Source organism: Gorilla gorilla, chromosome 5, assembly GCF_029281585.2.
Source record: "Gorilla gorilla gorilla isolate KB3781 chromosome 5, NHGRI_mGorGor1-v2.1_pri, whole genome shotgun sequence".
Classification (NCBI taxonomy): Eukaryota; Metazoa; Chordata; class Mammalia; order Primates; family Hominidae; genus Gorilla; species Gorilla gorilla.
The window spans coordinates 67,582,170-67,609,674 of record NC_073229.2 but is presented as its reverse complement, the minus strand read 5'-3'; the positions used below and the strand labels follow the sequence as shown (position 1 = coordinate 67,609,674).

General features: G+C 35.4%; 2 long non-coding RNA genes across 3 annotated transcripts in view; one reads left to right on the top strand and one right to left on the bottom strand.

Moving 5' to 3' along the window:
* The first annotated feature begins 8,012 nt into the window (after positions 1 to 8,012).
* Positions 8,013 to 17,893, top strand: LOC101136995 (uncharacterized). The gene is made up of 5 exons (XR_004070718.2): positions 8,013 to 8,168; positions 8,734 to 8,838; positions 8,944 to 9,062; positions 14,290 to 14,329; positions 16,582 to 17,893. It is a non-coding gene; the product is annotated as an uncharacterized lncRNA (long non-coding RNA).
* Positions 11,793 to 27,505, bottom strand: part of LOC129534092 (uncharacterized) — a 34,238-nt gene continuing 18,525 nt past the window's right edge. The window contains exons 4-5 of one of the 2 annotated variants that reach the window (XR_008680515.2): positions 21,792 to 21,909; positions 11,793 to 12,411 (exon numbers count right to left, since the gene is read on the bottom strand). This is a non-coding gene — a long non-coding RNA (uncharacterized lncRNA). The remainder of the gene's footprint in view (positions 12,412 to 21,791; positions 21,910 to 27,505) is intronic. The other variant, XR_010134262.1, reaches the window with a different exon arrangement.

Below are 27,505 nucleotides of genomic sequence, written 5' to 3'. Positions count from 1 at the left end.
TGCCTTTCAGACATAGTTGAGCGGCACGCTCTGGACTCTTCCTTTTTGTGAACTCAGCAGTGAACACGTGTTATGGTGATAAATGAACAGTCTCTGCCCCAACCCAAATAACATAACGAGTATGGAATAATTTATTAATACAATAAAGGAGCTTTCACAGAAATCTATAGTATAAAACTACCTTGATTAAAGAAGACATTCAATTTAGTAGAAATACCTGATTTCACCACATTATTTAGTAATTCAATGCAATCAGAATGGAAATATCAAGAAGAGCTTTTATAGAATTTACATGTTTATCCTAAATTCATTTGGAAAATAATTATTCAATAGAGACCACCAAAATTAAAATTAAATTAAAGATGTCTGTTTTGATAAAGATATTTACATATGAGAAAGATAATTTTTAGAAAACAGTATTAAAATACTAGGGCAGGAAATTTGAACAAAATCATGACATGAAATCTTGAAAGTATTTATTTGAAGATAGTAATTTCACTGGAAAACAAAAAAAACATGTATAAAGGCAGAAGTACAGCAAGTGAAAAGTTAAGATTAATTTTTAAATCTTTTAAAAGGTCGATACATAGTTGATCTATGTGACTTATGTATGTTTACATAAATATAGAAAATGAATCTATAGATTGATAATAATGAAAAGTGTTACATTAGAAAAAAAAGGAGAGAAAAACCACTAAATAGATACAGAAATGCACATGCCATTAAACAGAAAAGTTACCTCTTTCATAATGCAAAAAAGTGTATTCCAAATATAGTTAGGATTATCTTTCTGTCCAGCCAAGAATAAATTAATTATATGTTAAAATCTACCCATCAGAGAAGTGGGAAGAGGCAACCATTTCAATACATCATTAGTGGGAATTAAAAGTTTGTAGAAAGACCCCTATTTAAAGGTACCAAGTGATATTAAAAATAACATGGTTTTTGGTTTGTTAGTTTCTCATGAAGGAATGTATTATACTGAAATACTCACATGCAAAAATGTATCTCTATAAAAAGATTTTTATTTAAGCATTATTTATAATAAAGGAAAACCAAATGCTATAAAAATACACATAAGTGCAATAAATGGTTAAGTAAATTAGGAATGATCCATGATATGAAATACTATGCAGGTGGTTAGAAAAACGATTAAAGTTTTTATACTCTTTTGATGAGAGATGCAGTTTTCTAAAAGTCAAAATTATAGAATCTAATACAAATGACATAATCTAGTCTTTCCCTCCTCCATCTACGTCCTCTGTTGCTCTCATTCCTCCTTTCACTCATGCATTTTCTGATTTTTTACATTTCTAACATCATAACTGGAAACACTTTATGCCGCTGTGAGTTATCTGAACTATCTAATCCTTTGATTTCATTTTATTAAATTACATAACTTGAAAAAAATGCAGATAAACCTTTTCAGACACACGTTTTAAGTAAGTAGAGGAATGAAAGTGAAAACAAAATATTAAACAATGAGTCCTTAGTGTTGTAAAATATTAATATATTCAGTGATCAAGAAACACAAATCTTTGCCTGTTTCAAATGAGGACATAAACATTAGTAAATTTGAACATTAAAGAAATATGGGGCCAGGCGCGGTGGCTCACGCCTGTAGTCCCAGCACTTTGGGAGGCCGAGGCGGGCGGATCATGAGGTTCAGGAGATCGAGACCATCCTGGCTAACACGGTGAAACCCCGTCTCTACTAAAAATACAAAAAATTAGCCGGGCGTGGTGGCGGGCGCCTTAAGTCCCAGCTACTCAGGAGGCTGAGGCAGGAGAATGGCATGAACCCGGGAGGCGGAGCTTGCAGTGAGCCGAGATTGCGCCACTGCACTTCAGCCTGGGCGACAGAGCGAGACTCCGTCTCAAAAAAAAAAAAAAAAAGAAAAAAAAAGAAAAAAGAAGAAAAAAAAGAAATATGGCCAACAGTGTAGCTACAAACAAAGCCCGATACCTGGTATTTGTTTTTAGTTTCAGTGTGTTTTATTTTCCCCAGAATCCACTCTTTTCTCCTGAAAGTTGATATAAAAGAAAGTTCCCTAGGTTTCCACCATGTGTCACATCACTTGCAGGAGGGAGTAGAAACCATGTTTACTTCAAAGATGAATATTGGTTAAGTGACTTAAATAGCTTCACAGGCTATCTCCAAGAAAACGTGTGGCAAACAACGGTGTAATTTTTCGGAATGGTCTTCAATATCACCCTCATGTCCATAGCTTATCAACAGTGTTTATGGACAGAGTAGCACACTTACTCATAGTATGAAAACTCATGGTATATTTCAAGGTCACTGTCTGGGGAGGAGTGTCACAGACTCAGGAGCCCAAAACAGATATGTGTTTCTCTCTCTCTCTCTCTCTGTGTGTGTGTGTGTGTGTGTGTGTGTGTGTGTGTGTGTGTGTGTGTGTGTGTGTGTGTTTACATGTAGGAATGAAAGTCAGGATGATCTGTGAAGCAAAGGTAGAAAAGGTCACCATTCAGAACAAAAATCTGATTAGGTTGTCAGGTGGCAGTGGAGGGCAGGGTGGCACAAAATAGATCTAGATTACTGGGTAACTTGAAAAGAAAGCCTAAATGAGGCCCCAAACAAAGGTAGCACATTCTTGACTCTCCATTATAAGAACACTACAATATATACTATATTTTATATAGATTTATATGGAGACTAAAATAAAAATAAAATCTTTCAAAGAAAATAAAATCTTTCAAAGTGTCCAGACTGATAATTGCCATGCAAGGTAATAGTGGACTTTTGAAATGTGCTCAAAGCCTAAATAGTTGGGACATCATGGTAAATACTGTGTTTTCCTTAACAAGGAAGGACACTGCTAAAGGAATGGTGATACCAGAACAGTTCTGGGATCATATACAGGAAACCATTGTATCATAGTAGGAATGTGGTATGTTCCTTATACTTATATTAGCCTGTAGTTACTGCATGTTTTTATGGGAAGAAAAATCATGAAGCAATATAGAAATTTTCATACTGTGAAACCAATGGCCTCATGTAAAAATGGAATAGAAATGTTTTTATCCGGTTTCACGGAACTTGAAGTTCAGAATTCATTACCACTTAAATGCAAAAACCTTCCAGAAAAGTACTTCCGAAACAAGACCATGAGGTGGTATTTATGGCATTCACAGCAATATACACTGCATTTAGTAACCCTTTTAGAATGAAGCATTTGGGCACAAAAGGACCATAAATACCATGTCTGGTCTTTTACTTAATTTGTACAACACCCTATAACACTCTTGATGAATTATTTATGTAAATATCTCTAGTGCATGAAAAAGTTCAGGGGAGGAGTGTCATTTGTTGATAAAATTTTGTGAATATTGGAGCTTCTTTAAGCATATAAGTGAATTATATTACAAAAAACTTGAGAATATTATTTAGTAAAAGACTTATCAAAAATATATGTTTTTAAATAAAGCTAAATTATCTCTGAAGAGGCATGATAATTATTTCATTTCTGCAAATCTCAACTGCATTTAGGTATCTAGCTTGAGGTTGTAAATGTCAAATCATTTTTTCAAATAGTAACTATATTCAGGTATTTAGAATTATGCTGAATGTTAATAATACATTATGTTATTTATATGGTATCACTTCAACTACATATAGCCTTTTGTGGTGGGATTTATTATTACAATTTTACGTATTTAGACACTAAGACTCCAAAATTTTACATGACTTCTTCATGATTAAATAGCTTGAAAGTAACAGAGAGATCCTACACAAAGAATAGCTCCTTCCAAAATTTAGATGCCATAAAATAGTATATCACTATATAGAGCTATAACAGGAAGTTATTAGAAGATTAATGTGGAAAGTACACACATGAAATGTAGGTTTTTCAAAATGTTCTTTTCTTTCTCATCCATTCCAACCATTTTATGAACAGGATTTTAAAATACTTGTTAAACTAAGCATTGCATAGAGCTGTCAAACAATAAATAGAATGTTAGAACCATGATAGAGAGTGAGCTTCTAAGTGAGACATGTTTCAATTTAGAGAACAGACCTGGTTTGGAGTCTTAGCCCTGATGCCTCTTTGTGTCTGAAACTATGTGAGAGCTTCGATGGGGTTCTTATCGCATTTTAACCATTCCTTTGGACTGAGTCTAATACCATTCCCACTGCTCCATCATGCCTCGCAGAGGTATTCAGGAAGACTCATGTATCATTGAAATTTCCCTTGCCCGATGTTATCGTGATGACTATCACTGAAAATGTATCCACGTGCATATCTAAATATAATGTATTAAATGATGTTGTCATAGCAGAATTCTCACTTTGGCCAAGCTTCAAATTCAATTTTTTACTGAACTATATCATGATCCATCTTGATATTCTCTCCACCATTTTCTCTCTTTGTGCTTTTTAAAATTATTAGTATATTTAGGCTCAAGTTGGCCTTATATTATTTATTTTCATTTGTTTCTCTGTTTGCTGTTCCTCTGTTTCTCTTTTCTTGCCTTCCTGTGAGTTATTTGCACATTTTTAACGTGTTTTAATTTTAATGTGTGTATCACTTTGTATAGTTTCTTCTAGTGGTTACTCTACATATATATGTGTGTGTGTGTGTGTGTGTGTGTGTACTATATATATACTTAAATTATCAGTCTACTTGTATTGATATTTTGTCACTTAGAGTGAAGGGTAGAAACCTCACTTTTATTTAGGTACCTTTCCCTCCCAGTTTAATAATATATTTATACTAAGTACTAACTTCACATATACTAAACATCACCATGTGTGGTGTAACAATTTTTGCTTCAACCAACAAATATTTTAAAAAAATCGTGAAGAGAAAAGTCTCCTGTATTTAACTCTCATTTTTATCCATTCTGATATTTTCTTTTCTGAATTTTTAAAACTTCTCTTATCATCTCTTTTAATTTTTCTCTAGAGAACATCCTTTAGCCTTCCTTTAAGAGTAGGCTTACAAATAAATTATCTGACTGTTCTTTATGTGAGAATGCCTTTATTTTCCCTTTATTCCTGAAGTATACTTTCACCGGATATAGGATTCAGGATTAATCATTATTTTTTTAAGCACTTGTAAAGCATGCCACTCTCTTCTGAACTCTGTGGTTTCAGAAGAGAAATCTACTGTCACTAAAATTGTTATTCCTCCATAGGTATATATTGTTTCTCTCTGCCTGTTAAATTTTTTCACTGGCTTTAATTTTTCAGAAGTTTGTAAGGTGTTACAGCCCCTGTGCTGAGTTCTACTGAAGCCATTCCAAGCATTTTGTGGACAGTCTTTTCATTGTCTGTCTGGAGTCAGACAGTTATGGCTAAAATTTTTTTTCTTTTTTATTATTTCACCCTTCTTAACCCTTTGGCTGAGTTGAGCAGGCTTCCCTTGTTCTGTTTCGGTTTGTTTGTTTTAATTTTTGTCTGATCCTGTTAGTGGTTCTGGGGTTGAGACTTCTGCAGTGCTCTGTCTAGTATATATGGGAAGCAAAAAGGAAACTCAGAGAAGTCATTCTCATGCTGATACTCAAGTCCAAGGGTCTTACGCAGTCTGCTTTCTTAGTTTCACTTCTAGAGTCTTCCTATGCTTATTTGTTATGTATGCTCAAGTTTTTCAGTTTTAAGAAGGAGGACCTGAGAGAATGTGGCTCCTCTATCTTGGCCATTACCCTACCACTAAGTGAACCTGCATTTTTTTGCTTGAATGAATTAAGATTTTGCTTAAGTTCGCCGTGTAGCAGGTCAATTATCTACAGATGCAAGAAAACAGAGGTTTCCTGACCTGCTACATATATCGCAAGAAATTCTTCTAATTGGTGGGGCTTTAAAATCTGGGTAAAAAGTTCTTCACTGTGGTTCGGGACTATGAAACATATTTGCAAGCTGACAAATCACTATGGCATATGGTATGTGTAAACCCTCTCGATAGAAAAAATTCTGTCAAGAAGTTGCTCTCAACTGAACAATAAAGAACTAAATGTTTGAGGCATCCTTTTATTAGTATTGTCTATTTCTATTTGTTATGAATCTTTGTTATTTTCTTTAAAAAATTATTACTCTGTCAAGCGCATTTGCAAACTACTTATATGGAATGTTACAGTTCAGCATCTATACTGTATAAAAATTGCAAATATACGAAGAAGAAGCACCTACAGTATGTGATCATTCGCAAGTCAAGCTCCTGCTTTTCAGTTGCCTTCAGAAAATTCTAAAACGCTGAAGGTAGCATATTTATTGATGGTACCACTAATATAAATATGGACACAGTCTATTGGAAAAGATAACTTAAAAGATAAAAGGATGCCACAAAGAAACAACAAAGGATTTCTCCAGTATAATCTGAACCATGGTAATATTTTCAACAAGCAATATCTAATAATATCTGTCTAATGCACAAACCATTTTGTTTTGAACAAATACAAGTAATTTGAGTTTTTTTTAAATATGGTCATAAGTTACCCATTTGCTATTAATTGTATATTAATATTCACCTTTCAGGTTTTCACCTCCTTTAGTAGTCTTCATCTGTTTGTTAAAAATGTCTTAACTTTTCTTCCATAAACCCCTTTACATGAGTATGTACTCGTAGAAACGCCTGGACCTGCAGTTTTATTTGCTCCTGAATTCTTTCCTACAATATATTTCATATATTATAATATTTTTAAAAATAATTTAGGTTAGCTGAGGATCTATTTTTCTACTTTTCCCCTTACAGTAAGATAATTTATCAAATATTATTTACCCTATAAACTATTTTCTCTTTTCGTTTATTTATTTGATTTTTATGTTTTGTGTATACATAGTAGGTGTCTATATTTATGGGGTACATAAGATGTTTTGATACAGACATGCAATGTCAAATAAGCACATCATGGAGAATGGGGTATTCATCTCCTCAAGCATTTATCCTTTGAGTTACAAACAATCCAATTACACTCTTTTAAATTATTTTAAAATGTACAATTATTATTGACTATAGTCACTCTATTGTGCTATCAAACAGTAGGACTTATTTATTCTTTCTAACTATTTTTGTACCCATTAACCACCCCCACCTCCTCCCCAACGCCCCACTACCCTACGCAGCCTCTGGTAACCATCCTTCTATTCTCTATGTCCATTGGTTCAATTGTTATGATTTTTAGATCCCACAAATGTGAGAACATGTGATGTTTGTCTTTCTGTGCCTGGATTATTTCACTTAACATAATAATCTCTAGTTCATAGAATAATCATGCCTTTTTCTCTGTGATTTCAATATTCAAGCTTCATATTTGTCTTAATATCTGATAGGGTGAGGGGCTCTTTTATTATCTTTCTTAAATTTCCCTATCAAAAAGTTCTTATTTTCCCATTTAAAACTTACAATATGTTCATCTATCTACCCTCTAAAAATCCTATGGATTATGATTGTCTTTGTATTTATTTATAGATTGTTTGAGAAAAATTTGCTTCTTTCATTGCCAGACCATCTCACCCATGAACATGTATGTCAGTTATTTTTCCAGATTTTTTAAAAAATCTGTTTAATAGAGTTTTAATGTGTTCTTCATTCATACTGGCTAATAAATTTTAATTGGACTAATCTCTTGATATTTCATAATATATTAAGAATGGAAGTGAAATTATTAAACCTGATAAAAGGAGCTGCTAAACAAATATAAAAAGTAATGTATATTATGTACAAAGAAGCCATTGTAACATGCCTGTCATGACTGCAATCGTTCAAAATATAAAATATAGCTGCAATTACTTAACAAAGTTGTTTAAAATACCCAGGAGTATTTTGAAAACTAGACATCCATCTAGGTCTTTTCTCTTATATGTGACTTATTTTTCCTTTCTGAAAACTGTAAACAATTTTCCTTCTTGCTGTGTTGTTTAAATTCATTGTGATGTTTCTAGGTATGTGTCTTAAATCTTAGCTGTTTTGCATAATGCATGATCCTCTCTCTCTCTCTCTGTCTCTTTCTCTCTCTCTCTCCCTCTATTTTTCAGAGGTGAGGGTCCTGCTATGTTACCCAGGCCGGAGTGCAGTGACTACTTACAGGCACGATCATAGTGCACTAGAGCCTTGAACTCCTGGGCTCCAGTATTACTCCTGCCTCAGCCTCCTGAGTATCTGGGACTATAGGAGTGCACCACCATTCTTGGCATAATCCTCTTTTTATGTGAGATCTTATGTTATTTTTCATGATACATAATCATTTTCTCAAATACTTTGTCACATTTATTTATACTTTCTCTCTTTTTATGACTATCACTGGTGGATCTTGATAATTTCTTTTAGTTTTCACATATCTTGACTTTGTTATCATTCTCTCTCTTTGTCCCTTTTCAATGCATTCTGAAAGCATTGCACATCCTTGCTTCAACTCACTCGCTCTTTCTTTACCTATTTATATAACTGATGAACTATGCAACCTATCCTTTTGAGTTTTTATTTTAACTATTTTTTATTTCATTTCCAATATTGCTAAGCAGTTATGTTTTATAGTAGCTTGATCACTATTTAGATTTCCATTATGTTTATTTCTTTGACAACTTTTGTGCTTTTTACAATTTGTATTGATTTTTTAAATAGTTCAGTTTCTTTTAGTATATGATGTTCCACTGTTATTTTCCTCTCATAAGATTAAATATTTTTGAATCAATATATTTGTTGGCTTTGTTGGTATATCTGAAGGCATCAGACAAGACTTCTCACTTTATTTATTTATTTTTTTTCTGCTTTAGGTTGAGTTGAAGAAAGTCACAAGACGTGAGATACTTTATGTTGCAGTTAATGGTCTCTTCCTCCCTTTTCTCTGTTCCCACAAATGGACAATTCCTTCTCACAAGGTAACCTCTATGCTGCTGTATTCATAATTTCTTCCTTCTCTGCTACATCTATTTTAATTTTCAAGGCATAGAGGCTTCCAGACTTAAATATATTTGTTGTTCTAGGTTTTTGGCTTCCCACTTCAGCATGCCTCCAGCAGTGTTCTAAAATTACTCTACAATTGCCAAAGTAAGAGCAGCAGATGCTCTAAATCTATTTCCAGGACACCCATCTCATGATCAAGGTACAAGTTTCTTTTGCCTCCTTTTATTGTTTTGATGTTTCCTTTTGTTTGACATTTTATTTTTTGGACTTCTTAGACCTAAATTCCAGACCTGGCCAGCACTTGTTTCATCAAAGTTCTTTCCCCTCCCCACTGCTACGCCAGTTACATCCATCCTAATCTCAATCACTGGCTTGATCTCAACAGGAATGAGTGCAAGATAGATAGTTCAACAAAAATCCTGTACAGCAGCCTATCTTTTCCCCATGAACTTTGGACATCTCCTAATGAGGCTATTTACTTGTGCCCCTCAAGAAAACAAAATAATTAAACATCCTTGGGCACATCAATTTTTATAATTGAAAAAAAGGCTGTATTAAAATTCAGGTCTAATTTCTGTCATCTCTAGGGGTAGAGGAAGTTGAGAAAATTAGTATGTCTTACTTAAATTTCCACCTTATAAGGAAATTAGTGATGTCTGGCCATTTTCTGGAATGCGTATATTCTTAAGGGATATTTCTATTAAGGTTATGAGAATCAATGATCCGTGTCCCTTTACACAGTTCTATCTAATCTCTATCTAACTCTCCTCAGTTCTGTCTTCCTTAGTTCTATCTAACTTTCCTCAGTACCCCTACTTAATGCTGGAACTAAAAACACATATTATGTTTCCTTTTCTTTGCTAGAGCTAGACCCCATACAGACTACAAGTCTCTCCTCGCCCGCCTGTATCCTGTATGGCAGTAAAAGATATCGCATGATGTATTACAGAGGGTACATTTTAAAGACATTAAACATTATTCAATCGTGTGCAGTTATTTAATGAGAAAATCTATTTTACATTACGCAGACCTCTAGAGGATATAGCATAACTGTGATGAATAAAGAAAGGTGTGTTTTATGAAAATCAAATTTGTTTTAGTCACATTCTTCTATTTCCTTTTGGAAGGTATAAATTCTGCAGTGATCAAAATTCATAAAGGAAAATGAGGTTCCTGTGTGTGTGTATTAGAAGATAATTATGCAGGCATGTAGAAGCTGTATTCCAGTTTTTATTAACAAATTCATTACATTATTTAATGATTTAAAAAAATCTCCCTAAGACTAAAATTAAGAAAATCTTAGTAATGAAGTATCATTAGAAAATTAACTTTGTTATTGTGGATTTGAAATCTCTAGCTCCTCATCGTTATTTTAAAATTCTATTGAAGGATCATTTTTGAAGCACTTTATGAAAAACAAAAAAATTTAGAGCATAATTTTTTGTTATGCAAGGTAATTGCAGCTACAATTTGGATTCTAAGAGAATATGAAACACAAGTGAATCTCAGCAACATATCAGTCCTCTTCTAGGATTAGTTTGAGATAGAGATGATTTGCCTTGTTTATTTTGTAACGATTCTTATTTACTTCAATTTAATAAAATTAAAATTTCCATGTAGGACCTCACATCATGTGTTTATCCTATTCTGTGCTTACCTGAAATAATAACTAATAACAGAGATAAGGAGGTATTCAGTATGCATAGTACCTACAGAAAATATGTCCTTGTGATTTGAGTGGTTTAGCCATTTTCATTTGTCCCTATGATTATATAATGCACTTTGCATTCACTTAGGAAACAACAAATGTCCATATTGGAGAAATGAAAATTCAATAAAACTAAATTATCTTAATATTTATGTAATAGTTATATGTTAGAGAAAAGAATAGCTAAATAGATGTAGAAACCAATATAATAATAGATAAAGAGGTATGTTAAAATGTATGCATTACTTATCTTTCCACAATGTGATAGAATAAGAATCTCTTAATTTAAAAAAAAAGTTGTTCTGAATTGAATAATGAGTAAATAGAATTGCACTGACACTTTTTTACCTTTAAGAACAATCCTAAAAGTTCATGGAAATTTTTTACAATACAAACTTTGTAGTTCATGGGTTGTTTCAAAATGAAGACCATTACTTCATAAAATGTATATGTTAATATCAAATGAGTGAATAATTCATCATTTTGTTTATGAAACAGGTGATTAAATTTGCTTATAGAAATATAAATGATTGCGTATCTTTGCATCTTGTCTCTGCACAAGCCTAGTAAAATGTATATTTTATGTATATTTTCAAGAGAAAGGTGAATTGAATTTGATTAAATTCTCAACATCTTATTAATAGAATAAATAATAGATTATTGGTTGTGTCATATTTCAAAGTTGATTTCAAAATGCACTCTCTTGACTTTAACAGTCTGTATTGATATCTTCTTACCTTTAGTTTAATCATCACTCTAGGGAAGTTGGCCTAAGCTAGCAGCCATCAAAGGATTGCCAGAGAATCAGTCAGAGGACATCTTCACCCACAAAACCTGGGAAACCTGCCCAAGAGCAACAGCAGGATATAGGAGGCTATAAAATTATCTCTACAGTAAACACAGGCAAAAACTTGCTTCAATAAAACACACATTTCAGGTTGACCTAGATGTGGGGTCATATGGTGTCATCAAGATTCATACTTGTGAAAGACAAGCTGGGTAAAATTAGTGAAAATAGCAGGGAAGTCTCCTCAACCTCCATAGGCTGGTTAGAATTTTGTCCCATACAAACATTTATCGGTCATGAAACTTGCTTCTAATGATGTAAATATCCTGCAATTTACCATCTATTAACTTATATATTCAATATTACAATGAGAAATCAAATTTTCTTTTTCTTGAGTTTTTTAAAAATTTTTATTTTTATTTTAAGTTCTGGGGTACATGTGCAGGATGTGCAAGCTTGTTACATAGGTAACCATGTGCCATGGTGGTTTGCTGCACCTATCAATCCATCACCTATGCATTGAGCCCAGCATGAGTTAGCTACTTTTCCTAATGCTGTCTCTCCCCCACCCCACCCCACAACAGGCCCCAATGTGTGTTGTTCCTCTCCCTGTGTCCATGTGTTCTCATTGTTTACCTCCCACTTATAAGTGAGGACATGGGGTGTTTGGTTTTCTGTTCCTATGTTATTTTGCTGAGGACGATGCCTTCCAGCTCCATCCATGTCCCTACAAAAATCGTGATCTTGTTCCTTTTTATGGGTGCATGGTATTCCATGGTGTATATGTACCACATATTCTTTGTCATTGATGGGCATTTGGGTTGACTCTATGTCTTTACTATTGTGAATAATGCTGCAATGAACATACGCACGCATGTATCTTTGTAATAGAATGGTTTATATTCCTTTGGGTGTATACACAGTAATGGGATTTCTGGATCAAATGATATTTCTGCTTCTAGGTCTTTGAGGAATCACTACACCATCTTCCGCAATGGTTGAATTAATTTACATTCCAAGTTTTCAATGCATTGGCAGATGAAGCATGGTAACCTAGGAATGAAAATCAATATATTAAAGTATTTCATTAATAGAAGATGCCATTAATTGTAAAACACACAATTATTCTGTAAATCACCTTGAAAGAAATAGAATACTGTGGAGGCTGAACCACATGTTAAATAAATCAGCCTAAGAAAAATGTCAGCTGATTGCATGAGTCTTCATCCTCCTTTGTCTCCCTTTATCTGGATCACTCTAAAAATTTAGCTAAAGCTTGATGATTTAAACCTTTTCAAAAAAAATCATTGCTTCTAAAAATGGAACAGACTAAGTAAACTAATCTGTCTCCAGCTTCTGAGGTTAGACGTAGTGAGCACCAACTCTGTGCCCTCTCATCAATTTGTTTTTAAAAACCATATATAAGGAATTTATGCAAAATATACTTGTTTATAACTTAAATAAGATATAGCTATGGAAAACTATATACCTGCACATACATTTACAGTATATTTACTACTATGGATTCTAAAATTGTTAAAAGCAATCTCAACTGGTGCCTTGTTATGCAGCATTTTTAGGTTTTATCCATTGTTTATTTGCAGTTATATTATTTACCATTTCAATATTTAATAAATGTAGTGAACAATTTTACCACTTAAATAACAAACATTGAATCACCAGCTGTACAAGAAGAAGTAGTTAATGCATATAACACCTTCAGGAGAGGCGTCATTTCACCAGCCAGCAACATGCTGCAGATGGTAAGACCTAAAAAACATCAATATTGGCAATAATAGTAATAATGTCTACTGAGTTTTTGTTAAGTTCCATGCACTTGCAATATACTAAAAGTTTGATCTTCACAACAAACGTATAATACAGAAAAAGAAATAGAAGCTCAGAGGAGATAAGCAACTTTCTCATCATCATACAGTTAGTCAATGACAGAGCTCCGCCAGTCTAGCTTCATGCTTATATACCCTAAGATAGTGCTTCTCAAACTTCATTGTCTTTAAGAATCTTCCGAAGAACTTAGTAAAGCACACTTACCGGGACCCCCTTCTCTGATATTCTGATTTAGGAGGTCTGACATGGAGGCCACCATAATCTCCCAAATGATACTGATGCTGCTAGCACATATGGCAAATACTGATTAACAAGTTATCCATGCATTTCATAGCTTTCCTCATTGGGCAGTAATCCAGAGGCTAAGACACTCATCTGAGATTTAAGATATCCAGATATTTAGCCTGTTGATGTTGTCAGATAAACAAATGTAGGTAAATTTACTCTCTAGTTTCATTGCATTTCATAAGAGCTTAGAGAAACTGTGTTTCCACTCTAAACCTATGTTCTTCCACAAGACCAGTTTAGGAAAGTATCAGGCGCATGAGGTAATTAGCCTCACATTCATTGGCCAGCAGTATCACTCAGGTTTATGAGCATCTTCAGCCTGCTTCTTGAACCCTGGACTGGCCTAAAGAACAAGAGTTAGAAATAGTGCAGGCCCTGGAGGGTGATTCTAATGAACAATTTCTTCACACAAATCACATAAAGAAGGAAACAAAAGAATAAAAAAGAATTTCAAAATTTTAATCTTGGTCATCTTAGAATTCAAAATGTCATTTGAACAAAACAATACAAATCAATAGCTATCATAAGCACTCCCCTGTTGGAAGGGTTTTAGCTAACACACATATGGTGCTTATTATTGACAGGCAATTTTCTAGTACCTTCTTACATTGACTCATTTAATTCTTTCAATAATCCTGTGAGGTAGATAATACTACCATCTCCATTTTACAGATAATGACACTGACATTCAGAAAAATTAAGCACCTTAGCCAAAGTTATAAGCATTGGAGCCCATATTCCAATGGAAGTGGGCCAGCTCCAGGTATTCTGCTCTTAACCACTTTTCTTCCTTAGGACAAATGGGGTCCAAACTCCTTGGTTTCCAGATGAGCAAGTAAGTGTGCCTAGTTAGTACTAACAAGATTGAAGAATCAATAAAAAATGTAGCCCTATATGAGCTCATTTAAAAATAAATTTTCTCATTTTTTTAATTTAAAAATAAGATTTTAGAAACCTTATTCCTGGGGAGTTAAGATGAGTACAAAGGAGACATTAGAAAATATTATAAGAATGCAAGTATTCAAATACCAAGGTACAAAATCATGAAATAGTAACAAGATTATAAATTAAGTTTATCACTAAAACTGAGTGACATTTCAAAGGAAATATGAGAATATAGAATAAGCTGTTTTATGAGCAACGCATGGGATGTGTGGGGTGAACCTGATATAATTACAGTTGGAGTGCAGGCCCAAACATAACTGCCTGCAGAGATTTTCAAAAACAGAAAAAGAAGTCATTACCTAAAGTGATAACTTGATTAAATAAAATCACTTGTTAAAGCTAGAATTCATAGCTTTCGTGCAGCAATGATGAGTACCCATTTGTGACTTTATTCCTGGCTGTATCATAAAACAGAAGTATTTTACCAGCAGTAATCAGAGGTAATATACTAGATAGTTTTCTCAAAGTGGTCTGAAGTACAAACTGGATATAATTAGTGTTACAGGAAGGTTTCCTTGGATATAATAAGCATACTCTGAGATGGAAATTAGCATGCAGAATGTTTATTAGGGTACAATCTACAGATTTATGTTTATAATTTATCTGTCAAGGAGCAAGATTAAGCACAAGAAGAAACTGGTTTGTGATATAGTCACAACACAAGCCTTAGCTAATCCCCCGGGAAGCTATAAAACTAGGTAAGCTCTTCTGAGTTGTCCTGAACTGGAGAAAGGTAACCTGAAATGTACGTCTACCAGCTCTCGAAGTGGGCTTGCCCAGCAAAGGGATTATGGCAACTTTCAGAAAGGGCAGACAGTAGAGCTGCTTCTGGGCAGGACTCCCAGCTGCTGGGCGAATATGCCCTTCAGAATGATGATGCACTGCATCCATAACAAGCAGTCAGTTGGGATTTAACTAGGTAAGTTCCCGTTCTAAGTATATGGTAACCTGGTTGTAATAGGCAAGTTATCTTTATTAACAAGTGCGACAATATTCCCTCTCCTGGGAGAACTGAATATGGTGTTGTATCTCTGTTCCTTAGACACAGGCTGTAACAAATGTGTCTTTTCTTGCATGAAGAAATTAAAACCTGACAAGCATGTCTTTACACAGTGTCAGGCTAATGAATTATTTCATTCATCCTGTAGTTTAGTTAATTCATTAAGTTATCATCAGATGGCAGCACACACATATCATAGTTAAGACTTCTTCCACTAAAAGAGAAAATACTGAAATTCTAAGTTAGGTTGTCATTCTAAAATTATTCTAATGTGTAGCTAAATAACTTACATAAAAGCCTATTGAAAAAACAATGTTCACACTTTTTTTGGCAATGTTTTGCATGTGAATATAGTGGCAGTCCTTTAAATCGATGTAGAGAATAAGAGGATGAAACAATCTTAGGGAGATTATTTATCCAATACGTAGTGATAAAGAGGTTCTACTTTTCACCTTACTTGTAGAACAACTGCTGCTGACAAGTACCCAAGAGCATATCTGTGTCTCAGTTTCGTAATTTGTAAATGGAGATAACAATAGTACCTCCATTTTGGAGTTGCTGTGAGGAAAAAGTAAGAAAAAATATTTGCAGACTTAAAAACAGATTCTAGTGTGTCGTGTTACCTATTAATTTTTATTATTCACAATTTTAAATATAGATGCCCAATACTATACTGCTTTCCAAAAATAGTTATCATTTATTAATTCAGGACATAGTACAGGATTTGCCATATAATAATTATATGGCAATGATTATCACATTAAGTCTTTGGAACAAATATTTTAATATGAACTATGAGTCAAAGAAACTGAGATATCACAATAAAATAATGTGTCAGAGGTAAAACTACAAATAAATGATGTGATGGATTTCTATCTTGGTAGATCTACTGAAAGCATTTCCTTAAGTCTTTACTACATCAGAAAGAGAGGCTAATCTGATTGTTATTATCAAATTTTGAATTTGTGAATTTAACAAACTATGTTTTATTTTTTCTACCATAAATAAAAGAGTAATTTCATTATTTAAATTTTTAGCTTATAAGTTGAGGATATTGCTAGATGTGGTTTTAAAAAATAATCTAGACTCATCATGGAAATTTTAATAAGCTCATGAGTTTGATATTTACTCTTCCTCTATAGGACTGGAGTAAAGATGCTGCGCAAAAGGCCAAAATGATGTCAAAGCAGTGTAAACTGATACAGATCAAAGAACAGGAGTGGAAAATTGCAAGCAGGGATATGTAGCGGCTCTGTATGGCCCAATGTGCTCAAAACTCTCCAGAGGTTGTTAATTTCCTGGCAAGACGAAGTTACATCATACAGTCTGTATTTGCATATGTACCCATACTTGACAGTGAAATATGGTCTAACACACAGGTTTTATTATTATTATTATTTAATTTGAATATTCACATTTATAGGTTCCAAATTCAGGTCACCAAGGATAAGGGAATCAAAGCTCTAAAAATTATAGAATATTTGAGCAATGCAATAATGACTGGACAGGCAGCTAGATGTTTAGATGGTTTCCACTCAATGCAGTTGTCTCAGCTACCCCCAATATATTACCGCTAGGATTTCTTTAGCTTTAGGAACTGTCGATATGCAATTCTTCTGATCTGCCCATAAGAACATTTTTAAGGGGTCAAAGGTGAGCCCATCTCATGGCAATACGATAACCATGTAAATTAGGTTCACTGCTAGTTTTCAGAAAAGCCATTAGTACTTTCTACACAAGTGGATATTAAAAATATCTACAAGAATATTTTATTATAAAATAATAAAAAGTACTAATGGAACTTCTATATCTATAGATTATTGGTAATCTTTGAGCAATATCATTGACAAATTAATTTTCAGTAGCAAAACTGAATAAAACTAAGCTCTTTTAGCTATTCTCCAAAACTCTTATGACAAAAGGATTCCACCATATTGTATGCTTTAGCATTTGTAACTCGTCAAGAATTTTTCTTATTTCTCAAGTGTACTACTTGTACATAGACACATGTATGACCTTATTTTATCACACATCCACCTTAAAAATACATAGCAAGTAAAAGTAGCTCTTAAAGAAAGTAGCTCTTAAAAGTAGCTCTTTAGAAAGCAACATTGGGTGCAGGAACTAAGAGGACTGGCTGGTGCTTTTCATCAGTAGTAGGTGGTGGTGGCTAAGGTTTCCACTGTGGGCACAGCCCAACACAGCCCTACCAACCTGACTCTGCAGATCACCAAATGGCTAACATTACACTGAAAAGTGTAGGGAAAATATTGATTTGTTTATTTTCTATGAATTGAGCTAACTTTCCTCACTAGTCTTATTGTTAAATAGTGGAGAAAAAAATTTGAAAAAAAATAAAATAAATTTGAATTCAATGTAGCAAATTTGGTCTAATGCAGTACAATACTTTTTAAAATCTGTCTTTGCAAATTAAAATAAAATACTGTTATCTTGGATTTTCTCTACCTCTTGTTTACTCTTGAGCACCCTTAAGCAATTTTGTGTGCCATTTCTACGGTATCTGAAAAGTTATTAACCCAAGCCATATTAAAGGACATGGGCTCTAGCAGTTTGATTTATTTCTTTACCAAGGACACATTGTAAAACATTAACTCAAGTCTTCCCTCAAAGTTTGCTTACTTCTTCTTATTCTCTGAGGAAAGTATACAAATACCCCCAATTTTCTAGCTGCTCCCATATCTATCTAGGTATTTCTAAAGCTCACTACCCCACTGAGGATGGAAACTACCAGAGATAGGGATGAACAGGTAGGGCAGGAAATAATAGTTCTTTTTTTTAACTTTCTTTCTCTTTCTTTTCTTCTCCTCACAATCCCTTGTGACAGAATGTCAGGCTTTTGAATTACTTAAATTCATATTCTCTTAAAATGGGGCAGAAATCTGAATGGCCTTTTGAAGACTTATGTTGCCTATCACAGAGAAGCAACACTATAAGCTGAGTTGGCTACTGTTGGTGGTTGTTGTAAAGACAAGAAATGAATACACTGTCATGTGTTTTCCTTAGCCGTATTAATTTCCTTGGTGTAGGTAGCAGGATGTTTTTCAGCGAAGGAACTCAGATATTGTGTAGAGAAAGGCAAGTCCATCATTAGGTAGACCTCCTGGATTTAGTTTTCACATACCTTGGGACACTGAACTGGAAGACATAGCCACTCTACCAAAAAGTACCTGAGATGTGGGAGGAGGTGGAGGTGGAGTGGTGGATGAGTATTTGACTGAAAAACTGTGGCCCTGGGAAACAATATGGGACTGGGTTCAATAAGTTGACAATTTGCATCTTCCCTGGCCCACAGAAAGGAAGATCATTCCTAAGTACCATGCTGGATGAAAAGCCCACACCATAGGTGGATGGTTAAATAGAACAGATGCTTATTTCATGGTCCTTACATAATGAATAGAATGGCTTCAGAGTAGCCATGGACCCTGTTACAATTCTTCAGCTTCTCTGATTTGGTTTCACTCATCTCCATTAGCTTGAAAGAGACAGAGACTGAAAGGTTGGTTGATCTGATTTCAACACTTGTTTATCATCTCCTGCTATCAACTTATCACTGAACCTGGGCACCACATACTTATTTATCAATGGGAAAGAAAGAAGCTTGCCAACAGGGATATAACTGAGTTTACCCCCTCTAGATGTTGCCTAGATGATCAGTGAAGCGTTTGTAAAATAAAAATGAGAAAAATATTCTTGTAGGGTATGGCCCAGCCCTATTTCCTTTTTTCAGATAGTAAATGTCAAGGAAATATACAATTGTCATCTTATCCTGTCTCATGATCAAATGTAATTGAAGGCTGGTACAATGAGTCTAAAAATTTTCAGAGTAGGGAATGGACATTCTGGGATAAAGATATAGCAGCTAACCCTTATAAAAAGGTAAGCCTGTGTGTTGGCAAATACCTGTATTTTTAAGTGACTGTAAGCATATGTGACGAGAAAAATGAGAAAAACTGTAATCATTCTACTGGCTTATTACAAACTTACACTTGACCTACTGAGTTCCCCTTATAATTCAGATCCCAAGGAAGTGTAATTTCCTTAATATATGACTTATAGAAGATGCTTAACCTCTAAAAAAGATTCTCTTTTACCAAACTCTAGCCTGTCTCAGAGGAGACTATTTCTTGAATATACCTGCCAATTTTGGCCTATAAACACTTGAACAAACGCTTCGATCATTTCAAACAGTTCAAGGCTGCATCCGTAGGATGATATTAGCCTTTCTTAAAGTGCCTTCCTGAAAAAACTCAAGATCATCAAAAGTTTGTTTCAGCCAACACCTGACGATTAGGGCCCCTGTCTCACAGTGTCTGTGGGAAAAGAGCAGCCTAATTCCCACAAGTGCCAGTTAGTGCCAGTTAGCAAACCCAGGTGTGTTTTCCGTGGACAAACTCCTCACTTTTAAATTTTTTTTCTTTCCTTGGCACTATTGAGCTTCCACTCACCCTCTCCCTATTTCCTCATCCTCCCTTTAAAATGCCCAGTCATTCTGTATGAATCTAAGTTGACTTAAGTTCACACTGGATTCTTTTCCCTACTGCAATAGTCATTACCAACTAAAGTATTTTACTCAACAATTTACCTAATGTTTGGCTGTGTTTATCATTGACACCCCTTAGTTCCGTTTTTATTCATTTGGTTTCTCAAGAAGCCACAAAATCAATCTCATTTTTAAGTTACATTTGTAATGTATGTAAATAATAAAAACAACAGCTTCTGCCTCTTTTCCAATAGAGGAATTCCTATAAAATTTACCATTTTATCATTTTTTAGTTATGTAGCATTAGTGATCAGGAACATAAAGTACATTGATACTATTTTGCAAACATCTCACTATCTACAGAGCTTTTTCATCTTCCTAAACTGGAACTATGCACATTAAACAATAACTGCTCATTTTCCCTTTCCTCAGCTCCTGGAGACCTTTTTGTTTCTATCAATTTGTTTTTTTTTCTATTTCACTTTTTGTTTTTAACAATTTGACTACTCTAGGTACCTCATATAAGTGTACTCATATAGTGCTTGTCCTTTTGTAACTGACTTATTTACCTCAGCATAATATCTTCAATCCGTGTTCATCCATGTTTTAATGTGTTGGAAAGTCATTTATTCTGAAGGCTGAATAATATTCCATTGTGTGTATATAGCACGTTTGGTTTATACATTCAGCTGTCAATGAACGTTTGGGTTGTTTTCACCTTTGGCTATCACAAATTATGCTGCTATGAACATAAGTGTATAAATACAAGCATACCTTGTTTTACTGCACTTCACTTTATTGTGTTATACAGATACTGCTTTTTTTTTTTTTAACAAATTAAAGATTTTGGTAGCCCTGCATCAAATAAGTCTCTTAGGACCATTTCCAAAAAGTATGTGCTCCCTTCACGTCTCTGTGCCACATTCTCACAATACTGTAATTCTCAAAATATTTTCAACTTTTTCATTATTATTGTACTTGTTACAGGGACCAGTGATCCCTGATGTCACTATTGTAATAGTTTTGAGGTGCCATGGACCACACCCATATAAGATGCAAACTTAATTAATATATGTTATGTGTGTTGTGACTGCTCCAACAATAGGCAGTTCCCATATATCTTCCTCTCCTTGGGCCTCCCTATTTCCACAAAACAATATTGAAATTAGGCCAAGTCACAACACTACAATATTCTCTAAGTATTCAAACACAAGGAAGAGTTACAAGTCTCTCACTTTATATCAAAAGGCTAAAATGAGTAAGCTTAGTGAGGAAGGCAGGTTGACAGCTGAGATAGGTGAAAAGTTAGGCCTCTTGTGCCAGTCAGCAAGTTGTGAATGCAAACGAAAAGTTCTTGAAGGAAATTAAAAGTGCTACTCTAATGAACACACGAATAATAAAAAAGCAAAACAGCCTTATAGCCAATATGGAAAAAGTTTTAGTAGTCTGCATAGATCAAACCAGCCACATTTCCTTAAGCAAAGCCTAATCCAGAGCACGGCCCTAACCCTCTTCGATTTTATGAAGACTGAGAGAGAGGAGGACGTTGCAGAAGAAAAGTTTGAAGGTAGCAGAAGTTGCTCCAGGAGGTTTAAGGAAAGAAGCCATCTTCATAAAACAAAAGTACAAAGTGAAAGAGCAAATGTTGATGGAGAAGCTGCAGCAAGTTATCCAGATCTAAGATAATTAATGCTGGCAGGCCGTGGTGGCTCACACCTATAATCCCAGCACTTTTGGAAGCTGGGGTGGGCAGACTGCTTGAGGCAAGGAGTTCAAGATCAGCCTGGACAACATGGCAAAGCCCCATCTCTACTGAAAATACAAAAATTATCCAGGTGTGGTGGTACACACCTGTAATCTCAGCTTCTTAGGAGGCTGAGACACAAGAATTGCTTGAATCCGGGAAGCAGAAGTTGCAGTGAGCTGAGATTTCAACATTGCACTCCAGCCTGGGTGACAGCACAAGAATCTGTCTCAAAAAAAAGAAAAAAAAAGATAATTAATACAGGAGGCTACACTAATCAACAGATTTTCTTTCATTTTATTTTATTTTAGATTCGGAGGGTACATGTGCAGGTTTCTTACATGGTTATATTGCATGATATTGAGGTTTGAGCTTCTAATGATCCCATTGCCCAAGTAGTGAGAATAACATCTGATAGGCAGTTGTTTAACCATGCCCTCTCCCACCTTCCCTTTTCTGGGATCCCCAGTGTTTATTGTTCCCACCTTTGAGTTTGTGTGTATCCAACTGAACAACAGATTTTCAATATACACAACACAACCTTGTATTGGAAGAATATGCCATCTAGGAATTTCATAGCTACAGAGGAGAAGTCAATGTCTGGCTTCAAAGCCTCGGAGAACAAGCTGACTCTCTTGTTAGGGGCTCATACACGTAGTGACTTTAAGTTTCAACTTCAGTCAATGCTCATTGACCATTCCAAAAATCCTAAGGCCCTTAAAAATTATAATAAATCTAATCTGCCTGTATCATATAAATGAAATAACAAAGCCTGGATGGCAGAACATTTTTTTTCTTCAACTTTTATTTTAAGTTCCAGGGTACATGTGCAGGATGTGCAGGTTTGTAACATAGGTAAACATGTGCCATGGTAGTTTGCTGCATAGATGAACCCATCACCTAGGTATTAAGGCCAGTATGTATTAGCTATTCTTCTTGATGCTCTCACTCCTCTCACCGCCCCCAACAAGACCCCAGTGTGTGTTGCTCCCCTTCATGTGTCCATGTGTTCTCATCATTCAGGTCCCACTTATAAGTGAGAATATGCGATGTTTGGTTTTCTGTTCATGCATTAGTTTGCTGAGGATAACAGCTTCCAGCTCCATCCATGTCTCTGCAAAGGACATGATCTCATTCCTTTTGTGGCTGCATAGTATTCCATGCTATATACGTACCACATTTTCTTTCTCCAAGCTATCATCGATGGGCATTTGGGTTGATTCCATGTCTTTGCTATTGTGGATAGTGCTGTAAGAAACATATGTGTGCACGTATCTTTATGACAGAATGACATATATTCCTTTGGGTATATACCAAGTAATGGGATTGCTGGGACAAATGGTAATTCTGCTTCTAAATCACTGAGGAATTGCCACGCTGTCTTACACAATGGTTTGACTAATTTACACTCCCACCAACAGTGTAAAAGCATTCCTTTTTCTCTGCAATCTCACCAGCATCTGTTGTTTCTTGACTTTTTAATAATCACCATTCTGACTGGTGTGACATGGTATTTCATTGTGGTTTGAATTTGCATTTCTCTAAGGATGATTGATGTTGGGCTTTTATTATATATGTTTGTTGGCCACATGAATATCTTCTTTTGAGAAGTATCTGTTCATGTCCTTTGCTCACTATTTAACGGGGTTGTTTGTTTTTTTCTTTTGCATTTGTTTAACTTCCTTGTAGACTCTGGATATTAGACGTTTGTCAGATGGATAAATTGCAAAAAGTTTCCCCCGTTCTATAGGTTGTCTGCTCACTCTAATTATAGTTTATTTTCCTGTGCAGAAGCTCTTTAGTTTAATTAGATCCCATGTGTCAATTTTTGCTTTTGTTGCAATTGTTTTTAGCATTTTCATCATAAAATCTTTGCCCATGCCTATGTTCTGAATGATGTAAATGAAATAGATTTTTTTCTAGGATTTGTATAGTTTTGGGTTTTACATTCAAGTCTTTAAACCATCTTGAGTTAATTTTTGCATAAGGTGTAAGGAAGGGATCTAGTTTCAATTTCCTGCATATGGCTAGCCTGTTCTCCCAGCACCATTTATTAAATAGGGAATTATTTCCCTATTGCTTAATTTTGTCAGGTTTGTTAAAAATCAGATGGTAGTAGATGTGCAGTCTTATTTCTGAGTTCTCTATTCTGTTCCATTGGTCTATGTGTCTGTTTTTGTACCGATACCATGCTGTTTTGGTTACTGTAGCCTTGTAGTATAGTTTGAAGTTGGGTAGCATGATGCCTCCAGCTTTGTTCTTTTTGCTTAGGATTATCTTGGCTATATGAGCTCTTTTTTGGTTCCATAGTTTTTTTCTAATTCTGTGAAGAATGTAAAATGGCAGTTAAATGGGAATAACATTTAATCTATAAATTACTTTGGGCAGTATGGCCATTTTCATGATACTGTTTCTTTTTATCCATGAGCATAAAATGATTTTCCATTTATTTGTGTCCTCTCTGATTTCCCAGAGCAGTGGTTTGTAGTTCTCCTTGAAGAGGTCCTTCACTTCCCATGTTAGCTGTATTCCTTTTTATTCTCTTTGTAGCAATTGTAAATGGGAGCTCATTTATGATTTGGCTCTCTGCTTGCCTGTTCTTGGTGTGTATAGGAATGGCAGCGATTTTTGCACATTGATTTTGTATTCTGGGACTGCTGAATTTGCTTATCAGCTTAAGAAGCTTTTGGGCTGAGACAATAGGGTTTCCTAGATATAGGATCATGTCATCTACAAAGATAATTTGACTGTCTTTCTTTCCATTTGAATATGCTTTATTTCCTTCCCTTGCCAGATTGCCCTGGCATGAACTTTCAAAACTATGTTGAATAGGAGTGGTGAGAGAGGGCATCCATGCCTTGTGCCAGTTTTCAAGAGGAATGCCTCCAGCTTTTGCCCACTCAGTACGATATTGGCTGTGGTTTTGTCATATATGGCTGTTATTATTTTGAGGTATGTTTATTAGTCCATTTTCATACTGCTACGAAGAAATATTCAAACTGGGTAATTTATAAAGAAAAAGAGGTTTAATGGACTCAGTTCCACATGACGGAGAAGGCCTCACAATTACTGCAGAAGGCCAAGGAGGAGCAAGGGCATATCTTATATGGTGGCAGGCAAGAGAGCATGTGCAGACACTCAGTGTGAGCTCGTGAAAGCGGCTGGGAGAGGGGATGTACCCTGCAAAGTCACAGGGGCAGAGCTGCCCAAGGCCATGGAAGCCCACCTCTTGAATCAGCATGACCTGGATGTGAGACATGGAGTCAAAGAAAATCATTTTGGAACTTTAAGGGTTAATGACTTTAAGGGTTAATGTATTTCAAGAGAAGGTTTTTCAATTTCTATGTAGTTGTGTGGTTTTAAGAGAGTTTCTAATTTGATTGTGCTGTGGTCTGAGAGGCTGTTTGTTATGATTTTAGTTGTTTTGCATTTGCTGAGAAGTGTTTTGCTTCCAATTATGTGATCAATTTTAGAGTAAGTGCCATGTGGCAATGAGAAAACGTATATTCTGTTGAATTTGGGTGGAGAGTGCTGTAGATATCTATCAGGTGCACTTAATCCAGAACTGAGTTCAGGTCCTGAATATCTTTGTTAATTTTCTGTCCCAAAAAACGTATATTCTGTTGAATTTGGGTGGAGAGTTCTGTAGATATCTATTAGGTGCACTTAATCCAGAACTGAGTTCAGGTCCTGAATATCTTTGTTAATTTTCTGTCCCAATGATCTGTCTAATATTGTCAATGGGGTATCAAAGTCTCCCACTATTATTGTGTAGGAGTCTAAGTCTCTTTGAAAGTCTCTAGGAACTTGCTCTGTGAGTCTAGGTGCTTATGTATTGGGTGCATATATATTTAGGATAGTTAGCTCTTCTTGATGAATTGAACCCATTACCATTATGTAGTGCTCTTCTTTGTCTTTTTTGAATTTTGTTGGTTTAAAGTCTATTTTGTCAGAAATTAGGATTGCAACCCCTGCTTTTTTCTGTTTTCCATTTGCTTCATAAATTCTCCTCCATCCCTTTATTTTAAGCCTTTGTGTGTGTTTGCACATGAGGTGAGATGGGTCTCTTGAATACATCGTACTGATGGGTCTTGACTGTTTATCCAGTTTGCCATTCTGTGTCTTTTAATTGTGGCATTTAGCCCATTTACATACAAGGTTAGTATTGTTATGTGTTAATTTGTTCCCGTCACCATGATGCTAGCTGGTTATTTTGCAGACTTATTTATGCAGTTGCTTCATAGTGTCACTGTCTGTGTACTTCAGTGTGTTTTTGTAGTGGATGGTAACAGTTTTTCTATTCCATATTTAGTGCTTCCTTCAGGAGCTCTTACAAGGCAGGCCTGGTGGTGATGGATTTCCTCAGCATTTGCTTGTCTGAAAATAATCTTATTTCTCCTTCACTTAGGAAGCTTAGTTTGGCCAGACACAAAATTCTGGGTTGGACATTCTTTTATTTCAGAATGTTGAATATTGGCCCCCAATCTCTTCTGGCTTACAGAGTTTCTGCTGAGAGGTCTGCTGCTAGTCTGATGGGTTTCCGTTTGTAGGTGACCTAGCCTTTCTCTTTGGCTGCCCTTAACATTTTTTCTTTCATTTCAACCTTGGAGAATCTGAGAATTAGGTGTCTTGGGGTTGATCTCATGGAGTAGCTTACTGGACTTCTCTGGATTTCCTGAATTTGAATGTTGGCCTGTCTTGCTAGGTTGAAGTCCTCCTGGATGATATCCTGAAGTATGTTTTCCAACTTGGTTTTGTTCTCCCCGTCTCTTTCAGGTACTCCAATCAGTCACAGGTTTTGTTTGTTTGTTTTTGTTTTTGTTTTTTTACATAATCTCATATTTCTCAGAGGTTTTGTTCATGTCTTTTCATTCTTTTTTCTCTATTCTTTTCTGCTTGTCTTATTTCAGAAAGACAGTCTTCAAGCTCTGAGATTCTTTCCTCCACCTGGCCTATTTGGCTGTTGATACTTATGATTGCACTGTGAAGTTTTGTTGTGTTTTTCTGCTCCATCAGGTCATTTATATTCCTCCCTAAACTGGCTATTCTGGTTATCATCTCCTGTAATTTTATATCATTATTATTAGCTTCTTTCCATTGGGTTAGAACATGCTCCTTTAGCTCAGTGAAGTTCATTATTACCCACTGTCTGAAGCCTATTTCTGTCAATTCAGCCATCTCAGCCTCAGCTTAGTTCTGTGCCCTTGCTGAAGAGGTGCTGTGATCATTTGGAGGAGAAGAGGCACTCTGGCTTTTGAATTTTCAGCATTTTTATATTGATTCTTTCTCATCTTTGTGGGCTTATCTGTCTTTGATCTTTAAGGTTGCTGACCTTTGAATGCGGTTTTTGTGGGGTCTTTTTTGTTGATGCTGCTATTGTTGTTGATTTCTATTTGTTTGTTTTTCTTTCAGCAGTCAGAATTCTCTTCTGCCTCTTCTGTAGGGTTGCTGTGGTTGGCTGGGGGCCCACTCCAGGCTTTAATCACCTGGGTATCCCCTGCACCTGGAGGTATTACCAGTGAAGCTGCAAAAGAGTACAGATGGCAGCCTGTTCCTTCCTCCCAGAGCTCCATCTCAGAGGGGCACCAACCGATGCCGCCCCGAATGCTATTACAAGAAGTGCCTGGAGATCCCTGTTGGGAGGTCTCACTCAGTCAGAAGGCATGGGATCAGGGACCCACTTAAAGAAGCAGTCTGGCAGCCCACTGGTGGAGTAGGTATGCTGCTTTGGGGGAAAAGCCCCCTCCTCCAGACCACCTGAACTCTCCAGATCCAGCAGTCAGGAAAGGGTAAGTCACTGAACTGCGAAGACCACAGCCAC